Consider the following 8723-nt stretch of genomic DNA (forward strand, 5'->3'; position numbering starts at 1 on the left):
AATATTTTCATTTTTAATAAAAATGTAAGCCTCATAGGCAGCTTTTCAGTCTGTTGCTTACTTGAATCTGGCTTCAAGCTTCTGTCACACTTCTATTAAATTATTATTATCCATTTTCTGATCAATTTACTTTGGAACAGAGGAGCTTTGTTGATCTGTCATTTATGAAACCTTTAGCGTACATTTTAAAGGATACTATGTTATCTACAGTTGTGGAGTAGAAAATAATGCTGCTGTCCATTGATTCATCCCTCCGTTTCAACATTGGGGAGCTCCATAAATATTTGTGTTTGGTCTCTGCCACGAACTCGCATCAACAGATGCCATTTGACTCCCTGGGCACTGTTTTAATCCTTCTATTCTGTCCTCTTGAGCATCCCTGATTTCAATCACTCCACACCATGGCAGCCATGCAGCAAGATTTCTTCCTGAGTCAGAAACTAATAAAACCTGAGAGAAACCGACAATAACAGGTAGTGGCAGCAGTGACTGCACTCACAGAGGAACAGGAGAAAACAGTGGGAGAAGCCTCAAGTGAAGCAAACCCAACACAATTCAGAGCAGCGAGTGAAGGACTTTAAGGCCAACCCATCAACCACACCAAAGTCAACAAATAGTCAGGGCAGTCCAGCAGCTGGCAAGACAAGCATTTTGGGAAAAGAGAACTCTGAACCAGGGTGCAGAGTGGCTACTGCTTTGCCCCTACCAGACTCCTTGTTGAAATATGGAAAGCCCCAGCGAGACTGAGCAATAGCAACACTGGTGAAGATGTTTTACCCCCTATTCTGCAATGCCTCAGGCCTTGCAAGTAAAGAGAACAAAAATCAAGTTAGAACTTTGCTAAGCTCCAAACAGCATATAACAGATGAAGTGCTGGCCAGGCAGGTGGTGAATAAAATGATCGGAAAATGTCATCGGAGCCGTTGACTCGTACTTCAGTCTTCAGCATAATCAAAAACAGAGTGAAGGGATCAGCAGCAAATTGTACTGCCTAGCCAAATATTGAGAGAATGGAACATGAAAAGATGACCTGATCAGAGACAGAATAGTCTTTGGCATTTTAGCTGAGAATCTTTCTGACTTCTTACGATCTTAGGAAGATTTAAATTCAAGCAAAGCTGTACAACTGGTCAGACAGGCCCAAGAGCAAAGACAGAATAAGGTTTTTGTCAGAAATGTGAAATAAATTTCCTGACTCGTTCAAATTGTGGGTTGTAAAATCAAAAGTACAGCAAGGGTGCAACTTGTGAAATGCTCTGAAAAAGTGCCAACCACCATTTTTCAGTACACCTACTATGGCTGGAAAAAGGTCCACAGGCAGCTAGAATGCCTCTTTCGAATTAGGTAGTGCCATGGGTTTGACAGTTTAGGTCATTTTAAAGTGGTCTGCCTTTCAAGGAAATCTGTGTTTACAAGACAGACGGGGAAATCTAAATGAACCTCCATTCAAGAGATTCAATTTGACTTAGAATACTGTGAATCAGTCTTCATAAACAAAATTCCATCCCCACAATCACAGGAGGACATTGTGAATTTTTCATTTCTCTGAGGTGAAGCTAGATGCCACAGGAGACAGATGCACCAAGCTTGAAGGTGATAGCCACAAGATGCATAAGGTTAAGTCTCACGGGATCCAGGGTGAGGTAGCTAAATGGATACAAAATTGGCTTGATGACAGAAGCCAGAGGGTGGTTGTAGAGGGATGTTTTTCAAACTGGAGGCCTGTGACCAGCAGTGTGCCTCAGGGATCAGTGCTGGGTCCACTGTTATTTGCCATTTATATTAATGATTTGGATGAGAATATAGGAGGCATGGTTAGTATGCAGATGACACCAAGATTGGTGGCATAGTGGACAGTGAAAAAGGTTATCTCGGATTGCAACGGGATCTGGGTCAACTGGGCCACTGGGCTGATGAATGCCAGATGGAGTTTAATTTGGATAAATGCGAGGTGATGCCCAAAATCTCTTTTGGGAGATTGAACCAGGGCAGGACTTACTCAGTTAATGGTAGGGCATTGGGGAGAGTTACAGAGCAAAGAGATCTAGGGGTACAGGTTCATAGCTCCTTGAAAGTGGAGTCACAGGTGGACAGAGTGGTGAAGAAGGCATTCAGCATGCTTGGTTTCTTTGGTCAGAACATTGAATACAGGAGTTGGGACATCTTGTTGAAGTTGTACAAGACATTGGTAAGGCCACACTTGGAATTCTGTGTACAGTAGGTCACCCTATTATAGAAAGGATATTATTAAACTAGAAAGAATGCAGAAAAGATTTAGTAGGATGCTACCGGGACTTGATGATTTGAGTAATAAGGAGAGGCTGGATAGACTGGGACTTTTTTCTCTGGAGCGTAGAAGGCTGAGGGTTGATCTTATAGGGGTCTATAAAATAATGAGGGGCATAGATCAGCCAGATAGTCAATATCTTTTCCCAAAGGTAGGGAAGTCTAAAACTAGAGGGCATAGGTTTAAGGTGAGGGGGGAGAGATACAAAAGGGTCCAGAGAGGCAATTTTTTCACACGGAGGGAGGTGAGTGTCTGGAACAAGCTGCCAGAGGTAGTAGTAGAGGCGGGTACAATTTTGTCTTTTAGAAAGCTTTAGACAGTTACATGAGTAAGATGGGTATAGAGGGATATGGGCCAAATGCGGGCAATTGGGACTAGCCTCGGGGTTTAAAAAAAAGGGCAGCATGGACAAGTTGGGCCGAAGGGCCTGTTTCCATGCTGTAAACCTCTATGACATTCAAGACCTTAGTTTGCTTTTTCTGGAAAGAGTGGAAGAGGATGATAACCACGGTGGCACAGTGGTTAGCACTGCAGCCTCACAGCTCCAGGAACCTGGGTTCGATTCCTGGCTTGGGGTCACTGTCCGTGCAGAGTTTGCACGTTCTTCCTGTGTCTGCGTGGGTTTCCTCCGGGTGCTCTGATTTCTTCCCACAGTCCAAAGATGTGCGGGTTAGGTTGATTGGCCATGCTAAATTGCCCCTTAGTGTCCCGGGATGTGTGTGTTAGAGGGATTAGCAGGGTAAATATGTGGGGCTTTGGGGGTAAGGCCTGGGTGGGATTGTTGTCGGTGCAGGCTCGATGGGCCGAATGGCCTCCTGCGCTGTGGGGATTCTATGAAGTTGCCACTGATATTGATGATTTATCACAGGAGGAGATCCTGAACTTTGCTTGACTTTTTGAAGTCAGCACATATTCTTCTGAAGTTCCAGAGATGTTCAGGTCTGCTGCGGGACAAACTTGAACTGAATAGAGTGTGTGAAAGCTGAACCACTGCCTAAATTCCTACAGTATCAGCGGAACACTCATGGTTTTTATCTTAGGAATATTCTTCATCCTTCTCTTCGTCCATTTATTTCTGAGCCATTGTACAATACTTTGTTTTTGCAGCAGCAGAAGTTTATTGAAGCTCTACAGCTGTAGAAATTTTCACCAAAGCTAAACGAGCTTCATTCTTTCAAGCAAGAGCAGTCCAATCTTTCCCAAAGTACAAAGAAAGAAAAAGAAAAATCTCAGAGACTACTCTAGTTCTGTATTTTTCTTACTTCACCTTTGTAAATAGATAGCATCTCCTAAATCCACAGTAACATACCTTCTGATCTACACCGGCCCCTAGTCCACCAATATCCATAAAATTCAAGCTCCACCCCCCCCCACCACCCGGCCCTCCCCCGCCCCCCCCACCAACCACTTTCCTACCTGGTGTTAGGGCTGTGCATTCTCTGAACTCTGGCATGCCTGACGATGCTCAGCATAAGTTGATAAATACTTGAATTACTCTGCAGCAAATCACATCACACATTGCTGACAAAGGCTTTTGGTAAATATTCGCCTCTCCATTTCTATTGGCAGGAATGAAAGTTATATTTGCACCACAGTCACAAAGATCACCAGAGGGCACTGCAAACACCAAAAGCAGTCGCAGACCAATATCAGCAGAGGAATAGCAAAATGAGAAACTCACAGCGTAGCAAACTCACAGCAAAACAAATGGACATATATAAAATTTTCGACACGAAATTCTGAAATTTCTTGACAAAAATTACATATGAAGTTTGAAAAATAAGCCATGAGGCACAGCTTGTTTCAGAGTCCCCCTTTATAATGTGGTGAACTGGATATAAAGGGGTTGTTAACCCATCTCTGAATCTTTGTAACTTGGTCTTGATCTTACAAAGAGGAATTGATTTTTTTTTCCCCAAAAGGGGACAGCAGGAGATTAGTCTGGTTGATGAAGATGCATCATTTAATTGAAGCAGGCATGTCTGCACCCGCAATGTTTTCTCAGTAATTATTGCAAGGTGATTGCTTGACTTGGTCAACTGTTGACTAACTGAAAATTCCAATTGTTTAAATGTCAGCCGAGTTCAGCCTCTCAATTCCCCACCGGAATTGAACGAACAATTCCAGACAGGTGCTTCAGTGCAACATTGAGAACTAATCGCACAGTCGGAAGTGCTGTCATAGAGTCATAGAGGTTTACAGCATGGAAACAGGCCTTTCGGCTCAACTCCATGCTGCCCTTTCTTTTTTAAAACCCCGAAGCTAGTCCCAATTGCCTGCATTTGGCCCATATCCCTGTAAACCCATCTTACTCGTGTAACTGTCTAAATGCTTTTTAAAAGACAAAATTGTACCCGCCTCTACTACTGCCTCTGGCAGCTCGCTCCAGACACTCACCACCCTCTGTGTGAAACAATTGCCGCTCTGGACCCTGTCTTTGAATTGAAACTTTAAACTGAAGAGCTATCTCCTTGAACAACTAGTAATTTTTTTTGAAAAAGTTCAGGGAGTTCTCCTCGTGCCCTGAGTAGCATTCGTTCCTTAGTTCCCCTCTGCCAAAGCTGCTAATAGCGATTCTAGATTTAGGTAAGGCACTTTTCAATACAATGAGGAAGAGGTTGTTCAGAGTAAACTGGGGAAATCTATTCATGGGTAAAACAGCAGATTGGTGAGGGGCAATAATTTAATGTGATACAAGACCAGTTGAGACCCAGTGTGCAAAAAATGGATGACCCAGTGTGCAAAAAATGGGGCAACATAAAACTAGTCTATAAGTAATTTTCAGCTGAGCAAAGACAGCCAGCATAAATTAGTGATGAGTAAATCCTATCTGCCAAATCTTACTTTTTTTTAAACAATGTCCTAAGTAGTGGACAGGGCCATATCCATGTTATTTATATGGACTTCCAGAAGACATTTGATAAAGTCCATCATATGGGACTGTTGACTAAAGCTGAGACTCATTGAATTGAAGGCAAATTATTGACTGGTTAGGCAACCGGCTGAACATCAGGAAACAGAGTAGGGATAATGGGCAGAGAGTTAAATTGGTAAGATGTAACTGACCGGTTGTGTACTGCAAGGACCTTGAGGCCTCACCTGCAACTGTTCAATGTACTGTCAACAGACGGTTGGATGGAAAGCCATATATCCACATTTGCCTATGATGAAGCTCGGCAACATTGTAAGCAATGATGAAAGTATAAAATTGTAACAAGATAATCATGTTTTAATAGATTAAATGATTGGGAAAAGAATAGCAATTGGATTTCACCTGAGGCAAATGTGAGGATATCTACCACAGACCCCAAAAAAAAGACAGCGCAGGGTACGTTATAAATAGGGAGAAGCTCGAAACAGTGCAGGTCCAAAAGAGAACTGGGAGGGTGTGTGTGTGTGTGTGTGTGTGTGTGTGGGGGGGGGGGGGGGGGGGGCAGATTCATAGATAACTAATATGTCATGAACAAATACAGAAAATAATAAACAAAAGATGACCAATGGAATGCTGGCCTTTTATCATTGGAGGGACAGGAGTAGAAGTCATGCTAACTCTGATTAGAGAATGTCTGGAGTACTGTGAATGGTTCTGGGCACCACATCATAGAATATACTGGCGCTGGAGGAAGTACAGTGCAGGTTGACCAGATTATTAATAGAATAGAATCCCTGCAGTACAGAAGGAGGCCATTTGGCCCATCAAGTCTGTACCGACCACAATCCCACCCGCAACTCCATGCATTTATGCTGTTAATCCCCCTGACACTAGGGTCAATTTAGCATGGCCAATCAACCTAACCCACACATCTTTGGACTGTGGGAGGAAACCGGAGCACCCGGAGGAAACCCACGCAGACACGGGGAGAACATGCAAAGTCCACACAGACAGTGACCCGAGGCCGGAATTGAATTAATACCTGAACTTCAATGGTTAAATTGATAGATTATATAAACGAGAGCTGGGATCCCTCAATTGGTGATGACATTTAAGTTTTCAAGATATTAAGGGAACAAATAGTGTAGATTGAAACTCATTTGTGCTGGTTGGGGATATGGTCTAAATATTACAACCAGAACATTCAGAAGTGAAACTAGGAAACATTTTTACACACACATAGTGATAGAACTTTGAATTTCATTTTCACAACTGACAGTTGTCAAAGGAATTGATGCTATATCAGTTGTGAATTGTGAGTTTTATAGACTGTAAAAGTCTGTAAAAGTAGGCTGTAAAAGTTATTGAAGGAGATGGGGGAAAGCACAGATAGAGCTAGGCCTCAGATCAGCCATGATCTCAATGAATGACAGAACAGACTTGAGGAGCAAAATGGCCGATTCCTGTTTCAATATTTCTGGATGAACAGCTCACTGCACTGTTGTTTGTGGCACCTTGCTCTATGTATGTTGGCTGCTATGTTTTCTGACACAGCCACAATCGGGCTCTGAAATGCTTTGCAGAATCCTGATCATGTGAAAGGAGCACCATATCAGTATGTCTTTTATGATGCAGTAGTTTGTTAATTGCTGCAGTGTATATTGTGATATTCGGCAGATTTGTAGAGTCTTGACAGTTGCTGTTCATGTTGGTACCTTAATTGCTAAATACTCGTTTACCATTAATACTCCACTGCTGAGATCCTTCTTCGTACTGCCTTTGGGAAATGGACAAAAGATTTGGAAGGTGCATGTTTTTTTCCAGTTCAGATGAACAATTAATGCAGCCGAAAAGTGATTTGCCACTCACCTAACTGATGTGTTCTCAGAATCTGGGAGAGTACCAAACCAAACTGATAGATTTAATGAATGAGAACATTATTCTTGAAATGAACGCCAACCAAGAGTGGACACACTAGGCAGAATTTCATGGCCGTCACAGGGCTTGGGGCTGTAAAATGCAATGAGTCATTCAAAACTCCATTGACTTTGGTGGGTACGAAAGATCCTACCAGTGGAAGGAAAATTGTTATTTTCAGCCCTTTCTTGGCTAGTTGCTCAATTGCGAGCTCCTTCAAATAAACATCTGTAGTTCAAAACTAGACAGGAAAGTCCACTGTTGAAGGTTGTTGAAGCAATGCTTCAAATCATTTGATGAAATCATGTTATTTTCAGGAATGTAAGATTGATCACTCCATCTGACCATGTCACCCTTGGCTGTACAGCTTGCTATCATTAAAAAAAAACTAATTCCTATAAACCCTTCAGACAAGCACAGTGGAAAGTGAGTGCTAAAACAATGGCATGAGGTGCCAACAAGGAATATAGCCCAGGAATAGTTAGCAGCCGCACCTGAGGCAGAAGGGAATAAGTATCTGCCAAGGGCTGAGATCATTGAGTTAGTTGGGCAGTGCTTGAAGAGGGGAAATTTATTCAGCTCCCAAGTGAGATAACGTGACGGTGGCTAATATTTCTTACCTGCTCCCAGCCTAAAACCAATGGAACTTTTTGATTCATGTTTGGTCCTTCTGTTAATAATTTAAACAATTAGCCTCACCTATTCAGATGTTTGGCAACACTGTTCATTTGCAAGATCAACGTGTAATTGGTTTTGTCTTTCAACAATGGAGAACCGTGAGCACAACCAAGCTGCACTAATCACTACAAACAGTTACAGTGATGGGGTACTTGTCACTTTGGAAACAGATTTCAATCATTACAGATCAGTACAAGCAGAAATCGGTGTAACAGGATACTGCTGTACCCCAGGTCAAAATATATTCAAAAGGATATGTCTGCACTCAAATAATTGGGATTGGCAGGGTTGGGGTTGGCAGGTGGAGAAGAGGCAGAATGAGGTCAAGTGGCTGAGCAATGAGAAAGTGTGGCAAGGCGGTCGAGTAAAAACAGCCATTTGCTCGATTGGATTGGGCTGAATTTTAATTCTGAAAAGGCAGCGAATTTGGACAGTGTCAAACGTGAAAAATTCAAGGAATCTTGAACAGCCTCTCAACCTAGCAGAGGTGTGATGAGACACAGACCGTTTATGGATTGCCTTCAGTTTAGTAGCTGTTAGAACTTTAACCACAGACTGCCCCAGTTTTCATAGCTTGGGAAGCTTCAGTTGAACGATGGTGAGAATCCATGAGGTAATAGCCTTTCCAGCACCACTCGTGGGCCAGGAAGTTCTGGAGTGTTTCATCTTGGGACAATAAGCCACCCAGTAAGCCCCACACCTTCCACTGCCACAAGCAGACCTTCCTAATCTTGATCTGAGCCCCCTCCCAGCCCAGCAACCCCTCCTCCACCAAGTATTTGGGGCTCTCCCCAGTCATAACGTAATCCAGCATTCGCAATTTGGATCTCGGACCACCTGCTCTCCATTTCTTTGTGATCTGGGCACCTGGACTGGAATGAGATTCCCATCCATTTTCTGGATTGCTGCAATGCACCCCCCCCCCCCCCCCGTCCTCCCCTTCCTTGCAATCCGGACTACCCCCAACAA

The sequence above is a fragment of the Mustelus asterias genome, chromosome 22 (genome assembly GCF_964213995.1).
Source record: "Mustelus asterias chromosome 22, sMusAst1.hap1.1, whole genome shotgun sequence".
Lineage (NCBI taxonomy): Eukaryota > Metazoa > Chordata > Chondrichthyes > Carcharhiniformes > Triakidae > Mustelus > Mustelus asterias.